Source organism: Hylobates moloch, unplaced genomic scaffold (assembly GCF_009828535.3).
Source record: "Hylobates moloch isolate HMO894 unplaced genomic scaffold, HMol_V3 SCAFFOLD_47, whole genome shotgun sequence".
NCBI lineage: Eukaryota > Metazoa > Chordata > Mammalia > Primates > Hylobatidae > Hylobates > Hylobates moloch.
The window spans coordinates 273,307-299,194 of record NW_026652322.1 but is presented as its reverse complement, the minus strand read 5'-3'; the positions used below and the strand labels follow the sequence as shown (position 1 = coordinate 299,194).

Genomic DNA, 25,888 nt, shown 5'->3' with positions numbered 1-25,888 from the left:
AGAGGCCCAATTTCCTGATCTTTAAAATAGTTGCAGTAAGGTCTATTTTCTGGGGTTGTTGAGGCATTGAAGGAGATCATATTTGTCAGTGCGTAGTAGAGTACATTATGCACAATAGGTGCTTTCCCACTGGACTATGGATTCCCTGAGAGAAGGACTGTGCCACCTTGTCTACCACTATAGCTCCAGTGTCTAACACAGTCCCTGGCACATAGTAGGTGCTTAATGGTTAGTTATTTTCCAAACTTAAAGTGCCTTAAAGATACCTGTGTATTAAAAGGGAGAAACAATGTACCCTGGATTGGAGAACTGAGAAAGGTGTTGGAGGAACATGGAGAAGGTCTGGACAGTCTAACACCTTAGCCTTGAGGTGCTGGGAGGGTTAATCTATGAGTTCACCACAAGGGTGAGAGAACAAGAATTTACACAAGAAGACGGGGAAACATCCTATCTCTAATGTGTGTGCTTGGGATTGCTCTATATTTGGATGATAACTCTCTCATCTGAGGTTAATCCTCTTTGTCCAAGTCATCCAGCCAAGGGATTAACTGCTTTAAACTCCAGGCCTCGCTGGCCTTGACAATGTGAGCTTGGTGTTGCTGGTGCCCAGGGACCCAAGGGGTCTGTTTTTATTGACTCAACACACAAGGTTCCTCTGTGGTTATTTAATCCCAGCCTCTTAATCCTGTGGAGGAAGAGACTGAGGCCTAAGAGGGGAGGTAACTGTTTTCTTGCAGCGGCTTTATGATGAGAACCTCTGTTTCCAGCTTAGAGTTCTCTTCTGTACTCTGTGCTAGGCTCCAGGGAAGGCTTCGGGAAAAGGGCCCTAGCTGAAAGAGCAGAAGAACGGGTCTCTGGGAGTGCTCGTGCATTGATAGAAATTCCATATTGTGTTCTGGGGAAGTTCCCACTCTGTCTGTCAAAAGCCCAGCCTGCTCCCTTGCTAATCAGTGGGCTATTTGGAAACATGTCCCAGGGTCTGGGTCCTCCAGCCATTTTCTAGCTTTGTGTGCTCAGTCCATGATTCACAATCTAGAATGAGAGAGCCTAGCCCAGCTGGGGTCACATGCCCATTCCTGAGGGCACCATAACTATGACTCCCAAGATGGCATGTAGTGAGGAAAGGGGAGTTTCTTAAAGGAACATTGGAGAGTTGTTGCTGAAAGAAGGGGACATGGGTCCTGAGCAGGCAAAGCCCGCAGACGTCCTCTACATACACTGAGCTGGTTTCTCTTGCTGAAATAAAGATTACAAAGTGCTACCTTTGTTGGTGAGTGTCAACAACTTTGAAAGTGGGCAATTTCTCCATCTCCCCTTCCTTTTTTTTTTTTTGAAACAGAGTCTTGCTCTGTTACTCAGGTTGGAGTACAGTGGTGTGATCTTGGCTCACTGCAACCTCTGCCTCTCAGGCTCAAGCAATCCTCCCACCTCAGTCTCCCGAGTAGCTGGGACCACAGGCACCCACCATCATGCCTAGCTATTTTTTTTTTTTTTGTATTTTTAGTAGAGACAGGGTCTCGCCATGTTGCCCAGGCTGGTCTTGAACTCCTGAAATCAAGTGATCCATCCGCCTTGGACTCTCAAAGTGCTGGGATTACAGATGTGAGCCACTGCGCCTGGACTTCCTTATTTTTTTCTAAGGGGTTTCTAAGGGGTTCACATTTTTATAACCATCTCCTTACTTGCCCTAGTCTTGCATTTTAAGAATTAAACTATGTAAAATTCAAATATGTAATTCTCCCTAAAATCCCTTTTACATTTATTTATTTATTCAGCAAATGTTTATTGACTTCTCATTGTGTTAGGCATTAGAGTTAATGATAGGTAAGGAAAACGTGATCTCTGCCCTCAGGGTGTATAGTGTAGAAATTTGTAAAGAAGCTTTGTTTCACATACACCTTAACAGAGTACATGCACACACATACATACACACATAAATATACATATATAATACATTATTATATACTTCAGAATTTCTAGCTTGCTTATAACCTGAAGGCCTTTAAGCCCAACTGCTGCTCATCAGAAGTCCTAACTTGGTTAAAGAAAGGGGTACATTGTTGAATCACAATAATGAAGAACATTTTGCTAAAGAACATGACTTTGCATTCTCCCTGCGCATAGAGCATCTTGGAAGTTGAAGAGTTAAAAAATCCATCTTGGTATCAAACTGCCTGCTACTCTGTTCTCCTAAAACCAGGAGGGAGTGGGTGGCCTTCATTTGTGCTGCTTCTGTTTGCAGGCTGTGAATGAGGGCTGGCACCCCTGGCTGCTTTGTTGTTGTGTGGTGGTGTTTGAACACCGGTCAGCATATTGCTTTGCTGTTGTCACGTTATTTGTATAATCCCAGCAGCTGGCAATTGTGTAATAATTTTTGAGAGCCCCAGATATTTGCTTAGAGAGAATAAAAATAGGCAGAGAATGAGGTGTGCTCTGCATCCTGTGCAGAACGTTGTATGACTGCACTTCACAATGACAGGATTGTTTCTTGGTTAGAATTCCCCGTGGGACTTTCCCTCCTCAAAGTTCAGAGAAGGGTCATGCATTCTGGAAGGGAAGCCTGTCTTATCCTCTTTGCATGCACTGACAGAGCTAGAAAAATTGCCTCAGCCCTTGCAATCTGGTCAGGCTTGTACTGATAGGGAACTCATAAATGGCTGTATTAGTTTGTTCTCATACTGCTATGAAGAAATACCCAAGACTGGGTAACTTCTAAGGAAAAAGAGGTTTAATGGATTCACAGTTCCATGTGGCTGGGGGAGCCTCACAATCATGGAGGAAGGCAAAGGAACAGCAAAGGCATGTCTTACATGGTGGCAGGCAAGAGACCATGTGCAGGGGAACTGCTCTTTATAAAACCATCATCTTGTGAGACTCATTCACTATGATGAGAAGAGCATGGGAAAAACCTGCCCCCATGATTCAGTTACCTCCCACCAGGTCCTTCCCATGACATGTGGGGATTATGAAAACTACAATTCAAGATGAGATTTTGGTGAGGACACAGGCAAACGATATCAATAGTCACAATGGTTTTGAGCCTGAGGTTTGTACCAGTATGCAGACAGAGCACAGAGCACAGAGCACAGAGCCACATCTTTGTCTCCTGCTTTTTGTTCCATGGTGGCAAGAGTATGGGTCTGGAGTTAGATTGCTGGGATTGAAGCTTGTCTCTTTCATTTAGTAATTGTGCTAAAATTCTCTGCACCTCAGTTTCCTAACCTGTAAAACAAGGATAATATTAACTAGAATTCTATCTTACACACTTGTTAAAAGGAATGAATTAAAGGAGACAATACAGTGCTCAGCACAATGTTGGACATGTAGCAAGGGTATTAATTAGCTGCTACTGTATGGCAATAATGCTGCCTAACAAATAACCCTAATTATTGCAGTGATTCATACAACAAACTTTATCTTACTTATGAGGTGGCCAGTCAACTGGGATTGGCTCTCCTTCATGCTGTAGGTCAAGTTCAGGTCTGCTTCATGCGTCTCTCATCTCTCCACCAGATGCTACCAGCAGCTACCAGGGACATATTCTTCTCATTCTTCTCATGCCCAATGGAAGGAGGACATGAGGAATGCTAAACTGTCCTAGTACATTTAAAGCCTCTGCACTCATCATGTTTGCTAACATTTCATTGGCCAAGGCAAATGACATGGCCAAACCCAAACCCATATCAGTAAAGTGGGAAAGTATACTCTTCTCACAGTAGAAGACATGGCAAGAATGTGGATTATAATCATATCACATGGGGGAAAAGAATTGGGAGTAAAAATTTGATCGACCAAAGTAAGTTCCCTGTGTAACAAGGTGTTGAGTGGGACTTTTTTATTGCCCCGAATGGGCATTCAGATTGCAAATCTAAAAATAAAGTCTTAGACACTCTGTTTGTTAAATAACTGGAATTCCTCATGACTTTCAAGAGGTATCAAAACTGGCTTTGGGACCCACAACTCTAAGCCCCTGGGTCTATATAAGTAGAGGGATAAAAAAAGTGGGTAGAATTTTTGAAATCTTGGCCTGTAACAAATACTAGCTTGAGGTGAAACACTTTTTGCTCCCCATAAAACCAAGAAAAGGGCCTCCAAGAGACTCCCTTATGGGGAGTGGAGATGCTTGCAAAAAGGGAGACAGGGTACCTTGCACCCTAGCTGGGTGTTTGCTGATCCACGGTTCTGGTGGAATGGAGTCTACTATTCAGGAGAGCGCTTTAGAGGGTTTGATGTGTGCCCTGGATTTTGGGGCATAGAAGACATAGAGCCTGGTGCCTCTTCTAGTCTGGACATTTTGGCAGGCAGCTGATTTAATGGGGTAGCCCATGCCAGCAAGAAAGATGGGTGGTAGTACAGTGCTAAGGGAAGAAAAGAACATTTTTTCCTTAGCACTCATTGAGGGCTTGGGAAGGTACAGAAAGCTCCACAGGAAGAAGCCTGATGTGTAGGGGAGGAGCAGGAGCCCCAGGGCTGTCCAAGCTCAATCACAAAAGGGGGAAATCTGCCTGGAGAAGAGGCTGGGTGCGTGGACAACTGGAGGGTCTGAAGCGGGACCCAGCTGCCCCTTTCTGAGAGGCTCCTTAGTGCCCAAGAGGGCCGAGGTGAGGCTGAACACTGTCTCAAGAAAACTGTATACACAGAAGCCACCACATCAGACAGCCCAGTCCAAACCAGAGCCATGCCAGGGAGGGACATCTCTCTGTCATCATCATCGTAATAGTTCTTGCTGTGATTATGTTTCACTCATTCTTGTTTGAATGAACAAAATTAATCTACTTCCTTCCTCCATTTCTGATTCCTCTTCATAGCTTCTTGCCTCCTCTCATCAGCTCTGTGTGGAGACTTGCAATACTTTATATACCGGTGAATGAGCTGTCTCGGCTTGGAGGCAGGGCCTGTGGGGGTGGGCATGCTGGCTGATCCGCTTGGGGCTCCCGGCTTTTACTCCTAATCCTCAGCTTCTGTCTGTCCTGTAGCAGATGGAATCCTCTGCAGGATGCTCGGCCAGTTGATCCACTTTTTAAAACAAGGCAGGGTCCAAAATACATAAATAAAATGCTGGCAGGGAGCATATCTTTGCAAAGAGCAAAGGGTTGGCATTTCTAAGGCAATAAGCTTTCCCCAATGGTAGGAGCTATCTTTTTAAGGATAAATCCTTTTCTAATTTGACAATCTTTTAGCTCTCAGGGAGATATTAAATAGCTCCAATGGATAAAGAAAGAAGTTAAGATTTCCTAAGGTACTTTGTCATTTGAGACGCGAGTACAGAGCTATGGCCAGCAATTCATTTGTTCTCATGCTTAGATCTGGGCCATTTGGTGACCTGCCTGAATTTAGCAAGTGACAAACCCCACTCCTGGCTCTGATTGTGTAAACTGATACAATACCCAGAGTGCGACTTGTTTCAAGCTTTGCGTTTGCCAGGGATTTGGAAATTACCCAAATCTATTGCTGAAATTAGTGAATATTCAAGTTTCCATTCAGGTGGCTGGTTTCCTTATGCCTATTAACTTTTTCTTTCTGATTAGAAAGGTGGTATTTGCCATTGAATACAATTTGGAAAATAGGAAAATTTATAAATGATAAAGCTCTTCATTCATGCTGCCAAGTTGCATTCTAGAAAGCTTGTTCTAGTTAACCTGACAGCTAGTGCTATGCACGTCCCCCTCAATGCATCTTTGTTTGCAATGAGTATTATCCTTAAAAGGGAAATCAAACATTGTCAATTTGTTAGGTGAGAAAATATTTTATTTTTCATGTATTTGATTGCTTATGAGATTGAGCACTTTTATTTATTGACTGTATGTACCCTTCTAAACATTGTTTTTCCATGCTGTATGTCCATTTTAAATTAAGCATTAGTGTTTTCTATATTTGTAAAAGCTCTGCATATATTGAAGATATTATTCTCCTTGTTACTCTCATAAGAAATACTTCTAAGAAATATTCTCATAAGTGTTGCAAACATTTTCCAAATCGATTTGCCTTTGATTCTGTACTTGTGTGGTCTCCAGCCTGGGTACCAGAGCAAGGCTTTGTGTATTAGTCTGTTTTCACACTGCTGTAAAGGACTACCTGAGACTGGGAAATTTATGAAGAAAAGAGGTTTAATTGACTCACAGTTCCACAAGCTTAACAGGAAGCATGACTGGGAGGCCTCAGGAAACTTAAAATCATGGCGGAAGGCGGAGGGGAAGCAAGCACCTTCTTCCCATGGTGGCAGGAGAGAGAGAGTGAGGGAGGAAGTGCCACACGCTTTTAAACCATCAGATCTTGTGAGAACTCACTCACTATCATGAAAACAGCATGGGGAAATCTGCCCCCGTCATCTAATCACCTCCCACCAGGTTTCTCCCCCAACATTTGGGAATTATAATTCAACATGAGATTTGGGTGGGAACATGGAGCCAAACCATATTACTTTGTCTCTTAAAAATGCTTTGTATTTTAAATAATAATAGAGGCCCGGCACGGTGGCTCACGTTCCTGTAATCTCAGCACTTTGGGAGGCTGAGGCAGGCAGATCCCTTGAGCCCGAAAGTTGGAAACCAGCCTGGGCAACAGGGTGAAACCCCATCTCTACAAAAAATACAAAAATTAGCCAGGTGTGGTGGCAGGCCCCTGTAGTCACAGCTACTTGGGAGGCTGAGGTGGGAGGATCGCTTGAGGCTGGGAGACTGAGGTTGCAGTGAGCTATGATTGTGCCACTGCACTCCAGCCTATGTGAAAGAGTGAGAACCTGTCTCCAAAAAAAAAAAAAAAAAAAAGAAAAAAAGAAAAAAAAAAGGAAAAGTAAAAGAAACATTTCACGTATAGAGAACTTAATACAGTCTAGGCTTCGAGTTCTTTAAATTCAATATCTCATTTAATCCTTCCAGTTTTCTCAACACGATTCAGGTGGCAGATGGCAGAGCTGCAGCACCCACTCAATACTTTCTGATTCTGAAGCCTGAACTGTTAACCTCTACAGTCTATACGGTCATCCCCTCGCTTAAGGTTTTTGCAAATTGTTTCCCATGGTTTAAGGTGGCAGAGAACTAGTCTTTTAACACACTAGTTTTGGGTCTTATGTTATTAACTCGTTTCCTTTTTTTTCTCTTTGAAATAAAAAAGTGTTAAGGTAAGGCTAACTTTGCTTGAAGTTTAGTGAGCACTGCTGATTTCGAGTCAAAGTTTTCTTCACGTCAGGCAAGTTTTTATCTAGTGCTATGGTTCTCAATCCTGGCTGTACTTTAGAATCAGGTGAGAAATTTATTAAATTCTTTTTCCCCTAACCCTCCTGAGAATACTTAAGCCAGAATCTCTAGGGATGGGCGTATAAATTGAATTTTAAAAAAATAAGCTGCCCAATAATCCTAATGTGCAGCCGAGACCCAGTGACAGAGCAAACCTTCAATTATTATTACTGTTTCTATTGTTCCATTTTCCCATAATTCTTGGGTAGAATCTTGCTTCTTTTTCTTTCATGCCTATTATGTCATTATTTTTTGCCTTTTTATATTTTTTTCTTTTCTCTCTGAAGGTAGACTTGACATTTGGGCAAACTAAGCAGGGCACACATTAGCTGGAAGGGAAAGCAGAGTCGGCTTAGAGATGAAAGCAAATAAGATCTGAACACCAGCTCTCTTGAACCACATGGGTGCTTATCTTGCCCAGGGAATTAATTCCTTTACACCACTCCTTTTCCCTTCGCACTCACCTCAAGAAAGCATCTATTTATATATTAATAGTTTTTTTTTTTTTTTTTGAGACAGAGTCTCGCTCTGTCGCCCCGGCTGGAGTGCAGTGGCACAATCTTGGCTCACTGCAAGCTCTGCCTCCCGGGTTCACGCCATTCTCCTGCCTCAGCCTCCCGAGTAGCTGGGACTACAGGCGCCCGCCACCAACCCTGGCTAATTTTTTGTATTTTTAGGAGAGACGGGGTTTCACCGTGTTAGCCAGGATGGTCTCGATCTCCTGACCTCGTGATTCACCCACCTCAGCCTCCCAAAGTGCTGGGATTACAGGCGTGAGCCACCGCACCCGGCCCAATGGTGTTTTAAAAGTAATGCTTGCCTGTTGACTCCAGGAGTCTGACCCCAAAGACTGAACTCCCAATATGTGCTAAACCATCTCCCCTTTGGACTCCCACTATCTCAGCTACTAGAAATGTATTATCTCACTGATATATGTTCCATTAAAGCCAGGGGTGTCATGGATGCAGGTACAATGAGTACAGAGTCAGATTCAGAGAAGGAGTTGATCAACGATACCCTCTCCCTCCTCCATCAAGAATTAAGTCATGCTGTACACAAATAGAATCTCCAGACATCCTCCCTGGGGAGACAGTCTAGAAAGCAGGAATGGCTGGGGTTGATTTCCCTGTCTGAATAATTTTTAATGGCTCAGCTTCCTCCTGCTGGGTTGACTCTCTGATCCCTATGCCTTGTAAGCCATTTGGACACCACGCCCTGCTTCTCCTTCTCTGCCAACATACATGCTGCAGAGCAGACTCCCCCATCCTGGTTTCCTCTCCATCCTTTTTGCTGCTTCTAGTGACTGCTTTGTCTGAGTGATTTTTACAAAACCGGACATCCCATTAAGATACTTTGCACCTGGGGCTCATCTTCCCCAACCATTTGTCTGTTCTTAGTCCTGTACTTTCCAAGACATCTATTGAAATAAGAGCTTGATCCTGGAGGATATTACATTAAATGAAATACGCCGGGCACAGAGAGACAAACACTGCCTGATCTCACTGATAAATGGAATCTAAAAAAGTTGAGCTCATCGAAGTAGAGAGTGGAATGGTAGTTACCAGGGGTTGGAGTGAGTGTGTTGGGGAGATCCCTGTTGGTCAAAGGATACTAAGTTTCAGTTTGACAGGATTAATAAATTCAAGAGGTCTATTCTACAACCTGGTAGCTATAGTTAATAACAATGTATTGTATTCTTGAAAATTGCTGGCCAGGTGTGGTGACTCACTCCTGTAATCCCAACAGTTTGGGAGGCTGAGGTGGGGGGATCACTTGAGCTCAGGAGTTTGAGACCAGCCTGGCCAACATGGCAAAACCCTGTTTCTACAAAACAAAGTACAAAAATTAGCTAAGCATGGTGGTGTGCACCTGTAGTCTCAGCTACTTGGGAGGCTGAGGTGGGAGGATCACTTGAGCCTGGGAGTTCATTAAAGCTACAGTAAGCCATGTTCATATCACTGCATTGCAGCCTGGTAACAGAGCAAGACCTTGTCTCAAAAAAAAAAATTGCAAAGGGAGTAGATTTTGTGTTCTTATTATACACACATACACACACAAAAAGATAAGTCTGTGAGGTTTAGCTTGGTTTAGCCCTTCCACGATGTATTCATATTTGAAAACAACATTTTGTACATAACAAATATACATAATTTTTATTTGTCAATTAACGAAAAGAAATAAGAGCTTGAGGAACATACAGTGTAGGTGGGCCATAAAACCACAGAGCCTGCACTTGTATACCCACGGAGAACCTAGGGAGACGAGATCTAGTTCCATTCATGCAGTAAAAACTCCAGAAGTGGTCCTTGTGCATACTGTGTGACTTACAGCACACAAATGGGGAGGTGTGCATGAGGATTTGTAGTTGCTGAAGGCCAGTTATTTGTCTAGCACTTTCTGAAGAGTAGACTTGAGGAGTGGTAGAGTTGTGATGCAGGTCTTCGGACTCCTCATGCAGTACTCCTTTCTCTGTTCTGGGCACGTCTTCACTGAAGGTCACCAGAGAGGGGCAAGGAGAGACTAACTGGGAACAGGCAGGATTTGACAGTTTGGAAAAACCAGACAATTGAACTCCAGGGGAGACGACCCTGGGCTCTAAGCACACTTGGTCTGTGTCCCAGGTATATCTATAAATTACTCCCTTACCTAGAAATCACCTGGCACTGTTGCCCAGAGAGGTGCCTTGAAGAGGTACCTAGAGAAAATATTCAGCTTGCAAGCTGCTAGTTCACAGACAGGCTTGAAATCCCTCAGAAAATACTTCATCCATGTCACCTTGTTGCACTCCTCATTATGGGAAAATCATCCTGGGTAAACACCAAGGTGGGCAAACTGTGTTTTGGCTTGCTGGTACTGGTTTGCCATTCTTTTCTCACCACATTCATTAAATTATCAAAATTCTATGAGGATTTAAATGAATGTTCCAGCCTCAGGGCCCATCTGTTCACGCTATTTATTCCCTCGGGGAAGTCACGAATCTGTCATTTGCGATTTTAGTTTTTGTGTCTACGATGCCAGTGGTGTTTCCTTCTGTGAGGCACGACTTCCCAGGCAGGACTCTTGGGACGATTATGAAGCTAATGGCACCTCCTTCCTCAGGAAGTGAGACACCTGCAACCAAGTGTGAGGTGCAGCAGACAAGAGCCAGTGAGGAAGAGAGCGTGGAGGGGGAAATGTGCATTCCTTACTTCACAAGACAGAATTTCAGGCCTGCAGAGGGATCAGGGACTTCCTTTAAGTCATCCTAAAACGTTCCACCATCCCCAAATGCCAAAAATAATTCTTCTCAAAAGAAGACTATTCATTTGCTGGGGCTGCCATAACAAAACACCATGGAGCAGGTGATCTAAACAACAGAAATTTCTTTCTTTCAAAGATTTTTTTTTTTTTGAGACAGAGTCTCACTCTGTCACCCAGGCTGGAGTGCAGTGGCACTATCTTGGCTCACTGCAACCTTCACCTCCTGGGTTCAAGCGATTCTTGAGCCTCAGCATCCCAAGTAACTGGGACTACAGGCATGAGCCACCACACCTGGCTAATTTTTGTATTTTTATTAGAGACGGAGTTTCACCATGTTGGCCAGCCTGGTCTCCAACTCCTGACTTCAAGTGATCCACCCGCCTCAGCCTCCTGAAGTGCTGAGATTACAGACATGAGCCACTGCGCCCAGCCCAGAAATTTATTTCTGATGGTTTTGAAGGCTGGAGGTCCAAGGTCGGGGTGTGGTCAGGGTTGGTTTCTACTCAGGCCCCTTTCCTTGGCTTGCAGATGGCTTCCTTCTTGCTGCCTGTTCACATAGCCTTCCCTTGGTGCCAGCACCCTGGGGTCTCTGTATGTGTTCATATTTCCTCTTCTTGTAGGGACACAAGTCAGATTGGATTAGGATCTACCCTAAAGGTCTCATTTTAACATAACTAACTCTTTTAAAAGGCTTTATCCAAATACAGTCACATTCTGAAGTTCTGGGGGTTAGGACTTCAGCACACGAATTTTGAAGGGACAGAATTCAGTGCCTAGCAGTGCATGAGGGTATAAACACTTGTTGAGTTTCTATTCTGTGCCAGGTACTGCACTCATGAAGTCACACGTTTTCTCATTTACCGAAAAGACTATAAATCATCCAATGGTGATCCCAGCTGGCCTTTGTATGATCATCATTGTGCAGTCAGTGCAAGGAGTGAGGCTTCCCTTAAGAACTTAGACATTTGGCCAGGCGCAGTGGCTCACGCCTGTAATCCCAGCACTTTGGGAGGCTGAGGCAGGAGGATCACTTGAGCCCAGGAGTTCAAGACCAGCTTTGGCAACATGGCAAAACCCTGTCACTACACAAAATACAAAAAAAATTAGCCAGGCCTGGTGGTGCACGCCTGTAGTCCCAGCTACTTGGGAGGCTGAGGTGGGAGGGATGCTTGAGCCTGGAAGTTTGAGGCTGCAGTGAGCTGTGTTCATGCCACCACCCTCTGGCCTGGGTGACAAAGTGAGACCCTGTCTCAAGGGGCAGAACAAAACAAAACAAAAACTCAGGCATTTAAAATTAGGGCAGAAAGAGAGGAGTGAGAAAATAAAGTCACCTTAAAGAGAGAAAAGGGTCCTCAAACCTACTGTACTTGAACCTAACTGAAGTGAATATATTGGTAACAATAATGGTGATGATGAAGATGATGATGATGATAGTTGATGTTTGTTGAGTGCTACTTTTGGCTGGGTGTGTGTTCTAAGTGCTTTAAATGGATTACTTAATAGCCACAACTCTAAAGAAAGAACACATCTAACATTCTTAAGAGGGATTGGTCAGCCAAGTATGCATAGAAAAAGGAGCTTCTCAGAAGGTGATGTTGGCACTGAGTTACAAATACCACCTAAGAAAGACAGCATCTAGCTAACAAATTCAGGTATGAGGGTTCCTTTGGCAAGGCTATGCCTACTGTGCGCCTGAGGGCAGCAGGCTCTAAGATGGAGACCCAGAGCAGTGACTCATCTGCTTCTGCCTCTTCCAACTCTGTGTTCCTGAGCCTCCATCCAAATAGGGGTTGACCTCCTGTGTTGGTCTGATAGGAGGTGCTGAACATGCCAAGATGAGGATTCTGTCTTACAGGTAGATTTCTCCTTGCAGATAAGTAAAATGACATTCTGGTTGATATCTCCATCTGGAGATAATAGTGGGATATTGTATTTGTTTCCTATTGCTGCTATACAGAAAAGAAATCTACAGACCAATACCTCTGATATATAGACACAAAAATCCTCAAGAAAAATACTAGCAAATAAAATCTAGCAACGTAAGAAAATGATTATACACCATGACCAAATGGCATTTATCCCAAGAATGTAAGTCTGGTTTAATGTTCAAAAGTCAATCAATGTCGCCAGGCGCGGTGGCTCAAGCCCGTAATCTCAGCACTTTGGGAGGCCGAGGCAGGCGGATCATGAGGTCAGGAGATCGAGACCATCCTGGCTAACACAGTGAAACCCTGTCTCTACTAAAAATACAAAAAAATTAGCCGGGTGTGGTGGCGGGCGCCTGCAGTCCCAGCTACTCGGGAGGCTGAGGCAGGAGAATGGCGTGAACATGGGAGGCAGAGCTTGCAGTGAGCCGAGATTGTGCCACTGCACTCCAGCCTGGGCGACAGAGTGAGACTCCATCTTAAAAAAAAAAAAAAAAGTCAATCAATGTAATATACCACATTAATGGAATAAAAGAAAAAACTTACACAGTCATTTTAATAGACAAACACATTTGACAAAACCCAACACCTTTTCATAATAAAAATACTTGAACTAGAAATAGAAGGGAACTTCCTCAACCTGATAAAGGACACTTATAAAAACCCCACAGTGAACAACATGATAGTTAATGGTGAAAGACTGAATGCTTTCCCTTCAAGTTTAGGAAGAAGACAAGGGTGTTCACTCTCACCACTTCAACGTTATAGGACACATAGCATGGGCTTTGGAATGAAAGAACTTGGACTCAAATGATAGCCCCATCAATCACTAGCTGTGTAATTTTGGGCAAATTGCTTAACCTCTCTAAGCTTGCCTTAGTTTCTCCCTGTATACAATGGGATGATAATTTGATAATTATACCTATATTGCAGATCTTTTTTTGAGGACTGAATGAATGTCAAGCTTCTAGCTCTGAGCTGGGCACAGGGTGGATATTCACAAAATATTCTTTTTGCTTTTTTCCCCCTGGGATGCTCAGCTTCATCTTAGAGAAAGAGAAGGGTGTGGACAAGACAAGGTGGGGAGAGTGGGAGGCACATTTAAGCATTTTTGAGATACTTTAATTAACGGGCAGAGGCCAGGCTGGAAACAGATCAACTGTGCCCTTTGTGCGGCTGTTCCAGAACAAGCTCATTATGCCATGCCCTCTGCTTGGGACTGCCAGGAAGGCATCGTGTTCTCCAAGCCACCGCACTGACGGCACTGTCCAGCCACTCTTCTGTCCCTCAGCAGGAAGGCTCAGTAGGGGTTTAGAAAGCAGATTGTCCACACCGTCCTGATTTCGGGAAAGAAAAGCTCTTTCTATTGAACAAATAACCTTTTGGATGAGAAAGAAAAGAAATACTCCAGAGGCATGACAGTCGCAGAAGGGGCCCCAGGGACAGCCCAGAAGGTGTTTGTGTGTGCAGGGAGCTGAGATGCAGGGGGAAGTGTGGTGGGTGGAGGGAGGGAGGAGTGAGACATGTGGTTTCAGCGTTCTGCTGAGCTTTAGCCTGCTGCCTCCATAGTGCAGTTAAGGTTTTAACTTGTGCATATTGGGGCATAGTAATAGTCCCAGGGGTTCACCAGAATTTCTGTGCTAACTTTGCAAAGCTATGCAGATTCAGGAGTAGTTCTTTGAGCTTTTCTTTTCTTTTTCTCATTATAAGCATTAAAGTGACATGCATTTTATGAATGGTGAGGAAACTTGGGATAAGGTCATGAAGAATGGCATTTGGTGCTCTGCAGAGAAAAACATCCCTCAGGTATTTGAACCTATTGCACTGGAGAAAAAGAGAAAAATATACCTACGAAGGCTCTTATTATCATTGTCAGGTTCATCCCAAGGGCTCAAATTTAATCTGGGATTGTGCAGAAACTGCGTTTCCACCCTCTGGGGACAAATCCCATCACCAACTGTGCTCTGTGTGTAGCAGAGAATTTCAGTCCCTCCTGGGAGCTGTTTTCACCCTCTCCCACCAGTGAGTCATCCTCAGAGGCTGTTCTCCAAGAAGGTGGGATGGGAGAGCAGGAGGAGGTGTCAGAATGTAAAAGCTGTTCTGTTCTTTCCTTGACAGTTATCTTTGCAGCTTGTTAGTAAGATTTTTCTGCAGAGTCAGAAAAAGTGAATGGACCAGGTACTCACCCAGGGTCTGATTCCACCCCGCAAGCCCTCACCTAGCTGAATATGAGATCCCTACATTGCTATTGGTGCTCAGAAAACTATATCCAAAAATGAAGGCCTCAGAAGCAAAAGTGTTTTTCTCCTGCCCATCTGTCTGTCAGTCCCAGTCTCTCTCAAGGCTAGCCATAGAAACTAGAATCCTTCTTTCCCAGGGCAGATCATAGAAACCAGAATACTTTTTCCCCAAAGCCAGCCATAAAACCTGAAAATACTACTCTCACTTCCCTCTGCCTTTCTATGTAAAACCTGGCCATAAAGAAATTATCTGACCTACCTTCTTTGACTATAGGTCATAAGTCTCTCAGTCCAGAGAGGGCCCTGCCCCACACCCAGAAGGAAGGAATGCTGCCCAGAGACGACCAGAGGAATCTAGACAGGTAGGTCTTCTGGGTTTTCTCACTCAGTCATGAGCACTAGATCCTATCCTTTTTGTCCAATCATATTTCTCCATGGCTGTCTATACTTTGTTGAACCCACGCATAACAGTGGCCAATTTCTCTTATGTCTTTGGGTCTTCATTCTGAAGGCTCCCATGAATACACATCAAATAAAGTTGTATGCCTGCCTTCCAATTAATCTGCTTTTGTGAGCTGATTTTTTGGTGAAACTTCAGAGGGCCAGGGAGCCCTTGGGCCCTACATGGCCACGTGTAAGTCTTGTGTCCTGCTGCCTTTCAAACAGGAGTGAAATAATCCCAGTGATAGCATGTGTGAGATCCTTGGGATCAAGTCACTTCAACAAATATTTAACATGCCCTGGGGTAGGTACGTGACACATTACAGAAATGAGTAGGTCGAAGATATCTAACCTTAAGAAAGTTAGAGTCAAGTGGGTTGAATGCATGTGCATTTGCATGTATTTGCATTTCATAAATGAAATTTACCATTTCATAAGATAAAGTGAAATGAAGGCTGTGGCAAAGGTATATGTAAAGTGCTGGGTTGTGATGAAGGGGGAGAAATCAATTGTCTGGAGATGGAACTGGGGGAGGAGGGAGCATCGAGGCTGAGTCAAGTGCGATGGTGGGGATCAGCAAATATGTAGTATGTTTTGGAAAAGCCCAGAACCGGAGCATGGCCCTAGTGCATGGATGAAGCTGCAAGAGTGGACAGAACCAAAACAGAAGGTCATATGTGCCCAGCACAGCACACCGGGCACAGACTAGGACTGCATCTGGCAGATGGCTTTAGGGGCCATGCAGAGGACAGTGGTAGGCACAAGGGAGCCAGCGGAGGCTTCTTTGGAGGCGATCTGTTTGATGTAATACGATCTGTGGATGGAGGCAGTATGACTTCGTGGCTTCTGGCCTCTGCCCTGGAGTTGGAGAGCCTGGGTTAAAATCCCAGCCCTGCCACTTACTAACTGTGTGACCATGAGTGTGGTTTTCCTCAGCCTCTGTTTCCTCATTTGTAAAAGAGAGACAAGAAGAGTACTCATGAGGGGATCTCGGGAGGGTTAAGAGAGATAATGCATGTAACATGCTTAGCTCAGTGCCTGGTCCTTGGCAAAGGCTCAGCAAAGGGAGCTGATATTAACAACTATTCCAAGGAGATGGCCGTGAATGCCGGGGGTGGATGAATTGGGAACAGAGGGACAACAGGCCTGGGGCCACGTGGGCAGCTGTGGCCGGCATGCAGGTCAAGCGTGCCAAGGCCTGAACCTGAACAGTGGTAGAAGAAAGGAAAGGAGAGATGGACGAGATGATTCGTAATGCTGAGATGAAATGGCTAGGACTTGGCAAGTCTAGGAAGTGGGGCTGAGGAGAGCGAGGAGTGACACAGCTGAGGTTCCTAGGTTAGGGCAACTGGGAGGGAGGATGGGAGGAGTGTTGAAGGAATACTGAATTCCATATTGGGCTCTCTTCAGTGAACAGGCTCAGGAACCAATTGCAAACTCAGGGACAAGGTCAGGGTTGGAGTTACGTGCTTGGCTAGGGCTGAAGCATCATGTGGCAGAAGTGGCTGAAATCATCCAGGGAGACAGAATAGAAGCAGAAGAGAAGAGTCCCATGCTAGAACCATAGAGAACATTTGCATTGAAAATGGAAGTGGAGGGTAAGGAACAGGGAATGAGAGAGAGAGAGAGAAGCAGCTGCATTCGGGGAGGAAGGAGAAGAGTCAGGAGAAAGCTGGTGTCAGAGATTCCAAAGCAGGAGGGGTCTGACCAAGTAGGTGTTCACGGAGGACAGGGACCAAGAGGAAGCTCCTGCGTGTAAGTCAGGACGTGGCTTGTGAGTCTTGCAGACATACTGCCTGCATGGAGGTGAGAAGAGTCGTCCTGGGGGCGAAGAGGGGAGCGGGTGGCGGTGCACGGGTCAGTGAGTCCTTCAAGATGTTTGGAGGTGAAAGCGAGGGGAGAATGTTGGCCAAGCTTGTAGGAAAGAGGATTGAAGGAAATGTCTTTAGGATGTGTGATATTTTAGTATTTTTACAGGGTAAAAAATGAGAGTGTGAGAAGGAACTTGAAGATGCAAAAGGAAGAGATGGTTGATGGAGCCAAATTCAGGAACACATAGGAGGGTGTGGGGCTGAGAGCAGTGGGGGGTTAGCCTTAGAAAAGGGTAGCTACGCTGTGGAGGGAGAGGAGGAGAAGGGAGTGGGTGAAGATGGGAGACTTTCTGAGAGAAGGCTTTCAATGAACTAGCGAATGAGGTCAGAAAGGGTTTTGGAGATGGGGTGCGATTCAGGGAAAAGATGTTTTCTTGTTTTTTTTTTTTTTTTTTTTTTTTAAATAGAGACAAGGTCTCACTTTGTTGCCCAGGCTAGTCTTGAACTCCTGGGCTCATGCAAATCTCCTGCCCTGGCCTCCCAAAGTGTTGGGAGGTGTGAGCCACTGCACCCAGTCCAGGGAAAAGGTTTGGAACGGCCCTCATGGGGAATAAAACTAGGCACAACTAGGGGCATTGACAAGCAGGACTGGGGGTCAATCGATTTGAACATCTGTCTTGAGGGGATTGAGCAGATAAGCACACATATATGTATACATGTAATACACATATATGTTTGTCTGTGTATGTGTATATGTATATATTTTACTGTGAGTGTTTGACAGCCTAAGTAATGGGCAAAAGAAAGTGGGTTTGCAGATTGGGTGCAGTGGCTCATGCCTGTAATATCAGCACTTTGGGAGGTAAAGGCGGAAGGATTGCTTGAGGCCAGGAATTTGGCATCAGCCTGGGCAACATAGTGAGACTCTATTGCTACAAAAAATTTGAAAAAAAAACCAAAAAGGTGGCTGAGTGTGGTGGCTCATGCCTGTAATGCCAGCACTTTGGGAGGCCGAGGCAGGCGGATCACTTGAGATCAGGAGTTTGAGACCAGTCTGGCCAGTACGGTGAAACCCCGTCTCTACTAAAAATAAAAAAATTAGCTGGGTGTGGTGGTAGGTGCCTGTCATCCCAGCTACTCGGGAGGCTGAGACACAAGAATTGCTTGAACCTGGGAGGCAGAGGTTGCAGGGAGCCAAGATTGTGCCACTGTACTCTAGCCTGGGCCACAGAGCGAGACTCTGTCTCAAAAAACAAACAAACAAACAAAACTTAGCCAAGTGTGGTGGTGTCACAGGTAGAGGGTTGTGACTGCAAGTTATTGAGGTTCTTGCTCTTTTGAACAAAGAATTGGACAAAAACGCCCAGCAAAGCAAAGAAAGAATGAAGCATCAAAAGAATGAAAGCAGGGATTTATTGAAAATGAAAGTACACTCCACAGTGTGGGCACAGACCCCAGCAGCGGCTCAAGGGCCCAGCTACAGAATCGACTCGGGTCCAAATACCCTCTAGAAGCTTCCCATTGGCTGCTTCATGCTTACCTCATGTAAATGAAGTAGTAGCCCACAATCAGTCTGATTGGTTGCAGAAAGCAGCCAACCAGAGGCTGAAGTGAGGTTACAAAGGTCACACACCTGTGTGAACATTAGTTGCAAAAACAACCAATCAGGGGCCAGGGTGAAGTAAAGTTATACTTCTATGCAAATGAAGACTCGGCCTGCAATCAGTCTGATTGGTTGTGGACAGCAACCATTCAGAGGCTGGAGTGAAGTTACAAAGTTGCAAACGAAGACTGGACCCTCAATCAGTCTGATTTGTGGCAGACAGCCAATTTTCCATCTGCTCTGCAGAAAAGGTCAAAGGGACCAGTAGCCTCTGGTCCTTTTGTTACTTAAGCATGGAAAGTTAGGGTTTTCCTTTTGATTTAGTTCTAGGAAGTCAGTGTGAAACAGCTTAGGTTTTTTTGCCTCCAGACCCTATTTCTCCTGCCTCAGTGGCACATGCCTGCAGTCCCAGCTACTGGAGAGGCTGAGGTGGGAGGATCCATTGAGCCCAGGAGTTTGAGGCTGCAGTGAGCTATAGTCGCACCACTGCACTCCAGCCTGGGCAACAGAGTGAGATCCTGTCTCTTGAAAAGAAAAAAAACAAGTGAGTTAACGTAGGGCTGAAAATTGTGCATGTCTCTGGCTCCTCATGGGAATTGGCGCCATTTCACTTAAGGCCAGTGCATAATAAGGGCTAAAAGACTAAAGACTATTGGGCATCTGTTGCGTGCCAGGCCTTGAGAGATGTATGTTACCTCCGTTAGTTTATTTAATTCTGTAACACCCGCATGAGGGAGGCCACATCATTATTCACATTTTGCAGGCGAAGAAACTGAGGATCATAGAGATTACGATACATCAATATGATCACAGCGAAGAATAAGCAGTGAAGGTGGAAACTGACACCAGTGCATTTGTAGGAATTAAACATTTTCTCCTGCATCTCCTGCCCACAGCACAGACTGGGTCTCGGGGATAATTAGACATGAAAAAACGGCATTTCCTGTTGGGGCTGATGCGCTAGTAAGCAAAGGGTTTTGATGCAAAAAAACCAAAAAAAAAAAAACAAAATTGAACTGCCATCCTCCTGTTTCACTACTCTGAGGCAATATGTGTGGGAACTTTTTCTTCCTTGTCCTTTTTTTTTTTTTTTTTTTGGTTGAGGCTCTCTGCTCAAATGCACGGGAATTGACAAATTCGAATCATAGTCTATTTTGGAGGGAGTGTTAAATTATTCAGAGGTAGGCACAAATAGCACATCTCTAGCTTCGACTTCCTGCTTGAACCTGCAGATGTCAATTTATTGAGCCCTGTGAGGGTCTGCAGAAAATGCCCAGGCCAGAGTGGGGACAGGCGGCAGGGCTTCCATCCACTGCCCAGGAGGCAGGTGCTCGCTGGTTGCTGTCTGGAGTCTGCAACTCCAAACTCTCTACGCTTCCTGTCCCTAGGCAGCAGGGTCACTGGACACAGCTTGGCGCCATGGCAACAAAGTCCTTGACTGGGGCTTCTTCTGATTTCTCTTGTTCTCCCTCGCCCGGGTGTCAGTGAGCCTTCCAGGTATGCAATCCACGAGAAGCTGGAACTTCTGCAGTGCACTTATGGTGATCACATTTGGGGTTTTGCATACTCTGAGCTCAGAAATGTCCACATGCACATGAGGGCTTTTTGCAGGATGCTTAAAAAGTGAGGCATGTTGAGATATCTTAAAAATAAGGTCCTCCCATGCCTCTTCACCACTTTCTTTCTGCTTTTTTTTTTTTTTTTTTTTTTTTGAGATGGAGTCTTGCTCTGTCTCCCAGGCTGGAGTGCAGTGGCATGATCTTGGCTCACTGCAACCTCTGCCTCCTGGGTTCAAGCGATTCTCCTGCCTCAGCCTCCCAAGTAGCTGGGATTACAGGTGTGCACCACCACGCCTGGCTAATTTTTGTATTTTTAGTAGAGATGGGTTTCACCATGTTGGCCAGGCTAGTCTCGAACTGCTGACCTCAGGTGATTCACCCACCTCCGCCTCCCAAAGTGCTGGGATTACAGGCGTGAGCCATGGGCCCAGCCTTCTCCACCACTTTCCTGTCATCACTCATCCTCTTCTTTCCCAGGGACCTCTTTGCATCTTCTGATAAGGATGTTGCTACAATTCAGAATCCATTCAAGATCGCTGGGATTCTAGGCCTTCCCTGTGGAAATATCTTGAGGGATGGACAGAGCCACCAGGTAGCTGCAACTAGGATGATTATTTAATTTAGGATCCAAACCTGCAAGAGAGTGAAAAGGGGGTGCTTTTTACAAATGACTCCAGGACACCGGGCATGATCAGGCACTGTCTGGAGCAACTTGGGAGGATGGCCACTGGAAAGAACACAGGCTCTGGAATGAAGTGTTTTGCTTAACATTTAAGAACCTCGGTTTTTTCATCAGTTAAACTTGACATCTGCTTTTCATGGTCCTGTTGGAGTAACATATATAAAGTGCCAGGCACAATTCCTAACACATAAGTGTTCAATATTTATTAGCTCCTTTCCTTTAAAAAGCAAACAACCCCAATAAAAACAACAGCAACAACAAAAACTGCCCTGTACCAAAAAATCATTTCTAGGCTTCCAGCAGGTGGGATTGAGTTCCACCTATGTTCACTGCCTGCCTCTTCCCCCAACCATTCGTTCTAATGCAGAGGTGGAATATTGCTTTCCCAGGCAATCATTTCCTTTTCTGCTCAGATGTTTCTGGTCTCTGTATAACAGTACTTCTCTTTTTTTTTTTTTTTTGAGACAGGGTCTCGCTCTGCTACCCAGGCTGGAGCACACTGCTGTGATCATTGCTCACTGCAGCCTAGACCTCCCCAGCTCACCTGATCCTCCCACCTCAGCCTCCCAAGTAGCTGGGACTCCTCTCCGCCATCATGAAATTCTAATACTACAGATACACTGTATATCTTTTTATGTACTGTGGCCCTTGAGAGGCCACAGCCATTGTGATACCTAAGATTGTTTTTCCTTCCCCTCAAAGAGCAGGTTATCGCCCTTTTGGAAAACCAATTTTCATCCTGTTGGAGGCAATATCCACCCCTTTGAGAATGCATGGCGTTTGGCATGAATCTTTCACTCTTCCCACTTCACCTCAGATTCTCCCATGTCGGGGGTGTCGTACTTCTCAGTTGGAACCTACCTACATGGTGGTGAGGGGAAAAACCATGAAAAACAATAAGAGGTACTTTTTGTTGAGCAAGAGCTTCATGGTACATTATCTCTGATCATCACAGCAATCTTGCAAGAAAATTTTCTTTCATGGATGAGAAAACTCAGGCTTGGAGGGGTAAGTCACCCACAACTGTGGGGTTGAATGTAAGACAGCATCTGTCTGATATGAAAATCGAAACCATGACGCCATACTGCCTGCTCATTCATAAAAGCCAGGGAAAGGTAATAGTAGAAGGAGCTGGCATTTACTGAGCCATTACTGTTTCTGAAACTCTGGTGCTTTACTTACTTACTTATTTCACATCTTTGCTCTGTGAAGTTGGGGGTATGTGCCTAGTTTTAGAGACAAAAGATGGGTTTGCAGTGATTATTTTTTCAAATTTCACATGGCTAGCAGTTCATGAAGGCTGAATTGTAACCCAGGTCTGCCTCTCCTAAAACTCCTCTCTGTTCATTACAAAACACAGCTCCTAGGAGGAAGTGCTGTTAGCCTTCACCTTGCAGGAGGGCAAGAGAACCACACGATTGCAGCTTTCTGCCACTGCCTCTTCCCCAACACACACCCTTGATTTTTTTTGTCATGTGTAGATATGAAAATAATATAAAGTTAGATATGAAGAGAATATAAACCATAACATTTTGAAAACTTTGTGTACTTTACTACCTTCACAAAGTACTGCCTTCACAAACTCCTAGGGATCTGGGAATCCCAGATTAAATGCCACCGGTCTCTGATGTGCCAAAGAGGGACCTGCTGGAGAGAACTTAGCAGGATGCCATTCAGGTGGGCATACTCAGATGCAGTGTAGCATAGGTATAAACCTCAGATCAGTCGGGAGAGAGAGGCTGACCTCGGCAGGTTGCTGGAAGGTTTGATGTAGGGTTGATGCATCCGACAGCTAGAACGTATGGGGTCAGTTTGTGGGTAACTTACTCTTTAGGGCCTTAGTTATATCCTTGGAGAGAAAACCTTTATTTACATGTGCTGATCCAGCTAGTGGAGAACCAGTGGGAAGGCCCATGCGCCTCGGGTGCTTTGTCCCAGGGAGAGAACTGTGCGGTGGGGTAAGGGTTCTTAGCTCAGCTGTCTGCAAGCCTTTTACATCTTCATTTCATCACTGGCCTAATTTGCTGAGCCCTGACCTGACAGCCAGGTGGGGCCAACCATTCCATCCACACCCTGGAGCAAGGAAGCTCTAGGTTCCTGTAAGGCAAACTGCCTTTTTAGTTGTCAGCAGATCTCTCTCGGGAGCAGGAATGGCGGCTTCCTTCCCTCAGGGAGGAGCGGGTGGTGACAGCGGGGTTGACCAGCTCTCCCACTGTGCCGAGAGGCATCTGGAGGCTGGCACATGGGATCCAGAGGTGGGTGGCAGTGATGAAACCAGAGGGCAAGCAGCTTTGGCCGGAGAAGCAAGAGGGCTCTGGGTAGCCTGCTTATAGGAATAAGCAGTTGCTCTTGGCAATTTACCTTGACTGGGATTTTGGCAGATGAAGGAAAAGCTATCTGCTCCTAAATGAAAATTTGATCCACGCAGAAGACAACCTGCAGGCAAAGCAAAAGCACTGGTATGTGATTTTTAGGGAAGAGTATGAATGATGCAACTTGTAAACCAGTTATTGGGGTGACTTGTAAGAAGCAGGCAGTCACTGAGCCTCAGTTTCCTCAGCTGGGAGGTGAGAGGGCCAGGTCACATAACCTCCAAGACCTATGTATTTTTTCATGGTTGTATAACTTTTTTAAATGGTGTTATTAAAAACTTAAATATGCCAGTGGAACACTTCTCCAGCCTCCAACTACTAATCACCCCAGTTAATGAGTTGTTTAAGCCACCCTCATATTAGAGTCTAGCCACTTCCATTGTTTTAAAAATTGTATGATTCTAAATGTGAGATGGAAGATGAGGGTGGCTTCAAAACATTTACCACAAAGCTATTATTTATTTTTAACTTATAATTAGATTTACAATGGATGAAGCAATTAGCAAATCACTAGTGAGTAACTGTGTGTCAGGCATGAGGTGGAAGACAAATTACATGTATATTTACTTTCAGACTCAGAAGTCTCACTTATAAGATTTTATTCCAAAACTACAGGACAAAAATAGGAAAATGTGAAACATATATATATATATATATATACACACACACACACACACACACACGCATTTGCACAGGTTATTAATTGTAGCCAGTAGCATTAATTCATTGAAACACATCAAATATGTTTAAATCTGTAGGTTTATAATGGTGCTCAGAATAGAACGCCTCACTGGTCACTTTTGGAAGATGCTAGGAAACCAACTTATTATTTTGAAAACTGGTAAATAAGAAGAGAGAACCAGGTGTTTACTTTGCCTTTCCAATACAAACTATATTTCAGGACAACCAAATGAGAGATGAGGGGAAGTTGCTCTTTATAGAAGTATTCCAGCTGACAAATGAAAAAACAGTGACAGAATTGGAATTCTGTAATCTGAATTACAGGGTCTAGGCAATAATTGCCAATGAGTGTTAACATCACATGAAGAAAGACAAGATTTTATGTGTATCTTGGTAGAAGTATCACAACACTACTTATGAAGTAGCCTTGACCCCCAAAACAAGACAAAAACAAAACCCAACAATAACAAAAACCAACCAAAAAATCCCTAACCTGAATCTGAGGTGGAGCATGTCCAGTGGAGCTTTCTGCAATGATAGGAATGTTCTGTATCTGCACAGTCTAGCGTAGTAGCCACTAGTCACATGCGTGTGTTGAGCACTTGAAATAAGACTAGTGTGACTGAGGAACAAAGTTTCAAATTTTATTGAATTATAACTAATTTAAATTTAAATAGCCACATGTGGCTATGGGTTACTGTATTGGACAGCACAGTTCTAGATTGACCTATCAGTTTATGGGAGACACAGGGGACAGAAGAACATGTTGAATGACACCATAGGAATGCAAACAGCAAAACACATTGTATGAGAACTATAGTTGGCACTCTGCATTCATGGATTCAACCAATAACAGATTGAACATATTTTTTAAAAAAATGGATGGTTGCATCTGTACTAAATGGGTACAGACTTTTTTTCTTGTAATTATTCCCAAAACAATATAGTATAGCAAATATTTACATAGCATTTACATTTTATTGGGTATTATAAGTAATCTAAAGATGATTTAAAGTATACAAGAAGACCTGCATACATGATATGCAAATACTACATCATTTTATATAAGGGACTTAAGCATCCATGGGTTTTGGTATCTGCAGGAAGTCCTAGAACCAATCCCTCATGGTTACTGAGAGATGACTGTATAGGACAAACTATCTGGTTTCATCAACAAATAAGGCACAATGAATAAAAAAGAGATAGCCTGGGAAACATAAATTATTAAAGAAAGTGATATCAACCAATTATTAATACAAGGTATAGAACATATATGGATTCTGTTTGAACAATTAAACCAGTGAAATTATGAGACGATTAGGGAAATGTGAACACTGATTGTATATTTAATGATGTTACAAAATTATCACTTTTTAGGTGTGATAATGGCATACTGATTATTTAAAAATAGAGTCCTATTCTTTAAAAATGATTACTGATGTGCATATGGCTAAAATCATATGATGTTGGGATGTGCTTCAAAATCATCCAATGGTTGTGTGAGGGGAAGGAGGTTGGAGAACTGGGTAGGGGTATAGATGATATGAGATTGGAATGAGTTGATAATTGTTCAAGTTAGCTGGTGGGTACATGGTAGTTCATTAAATTATTTTCTCTACTTTTGAATGTGCTTGAAAATTTCCACAATAAAATGTTAAAAAAAAAAAGAAGTAAGGGAAACTTCCAAGGAACCTCTCTCTAACCCTAAATAACAACAGCCATAATATCAACAGCAGCAAAAATACCACCCTTGAGCTAAAACCAGAGCTGGGAAGTGGGGGCAGGGAGAGGTGTACAAGTAGCACCCAGAACGGAAAAGCAGGGTGAGGGCAGACACCGCTATCAGTGCTGCAGTAAGGAGAGTAAACCTTGGGCCAAGGGCACTAAGTTAAGCTGCAACCCCAGCTAAGGTGATCCCAGGTCTACAGTGTCCCTGGCTCTCAGAGAAGGCAAAAGCAAATTCTGTCTGAAAGAGAGCACCCTCCATTTAGGTATGTGGGATTCCTACAGATTAGGGTTAAGCAAATAGGAGCAAACATTAGAGTGACTGTAACAATTATCATCTAAACTGAGACATTTTGAGGGTACAAGGAGGTACT

At 44.2% G+C, this 25,888-nt stretch overlaps 1 protein-coding gene across 7 annotated transcripts in view; it reads left to right on the top strand.

The window, feature by feature from the left end:
- Nucleotides 1-25,888, top strand: part of LOC116463661 (synaptic vesicle glycoprotein 2B) — a 195,402-nt gene that overhangs the window by 14,868 nt on the left and 154,646 nt on the right. Inside the window, exon 2 of one of the 7 annotated variants that reach the window (XM_058434799.1) lies at nt 14,915-15,002. The exons of the other annotated variants lie outside the window; for them this stretch is intronic. The gene's annotated coding sequence lies outside the window, so the exon portion shown is untranslated. The remainder of the gene's footprint in view (nt 1-14,914; nt 15,003-25,888) is intronic. 7 annotated transcript variants of the gene reach the window in all.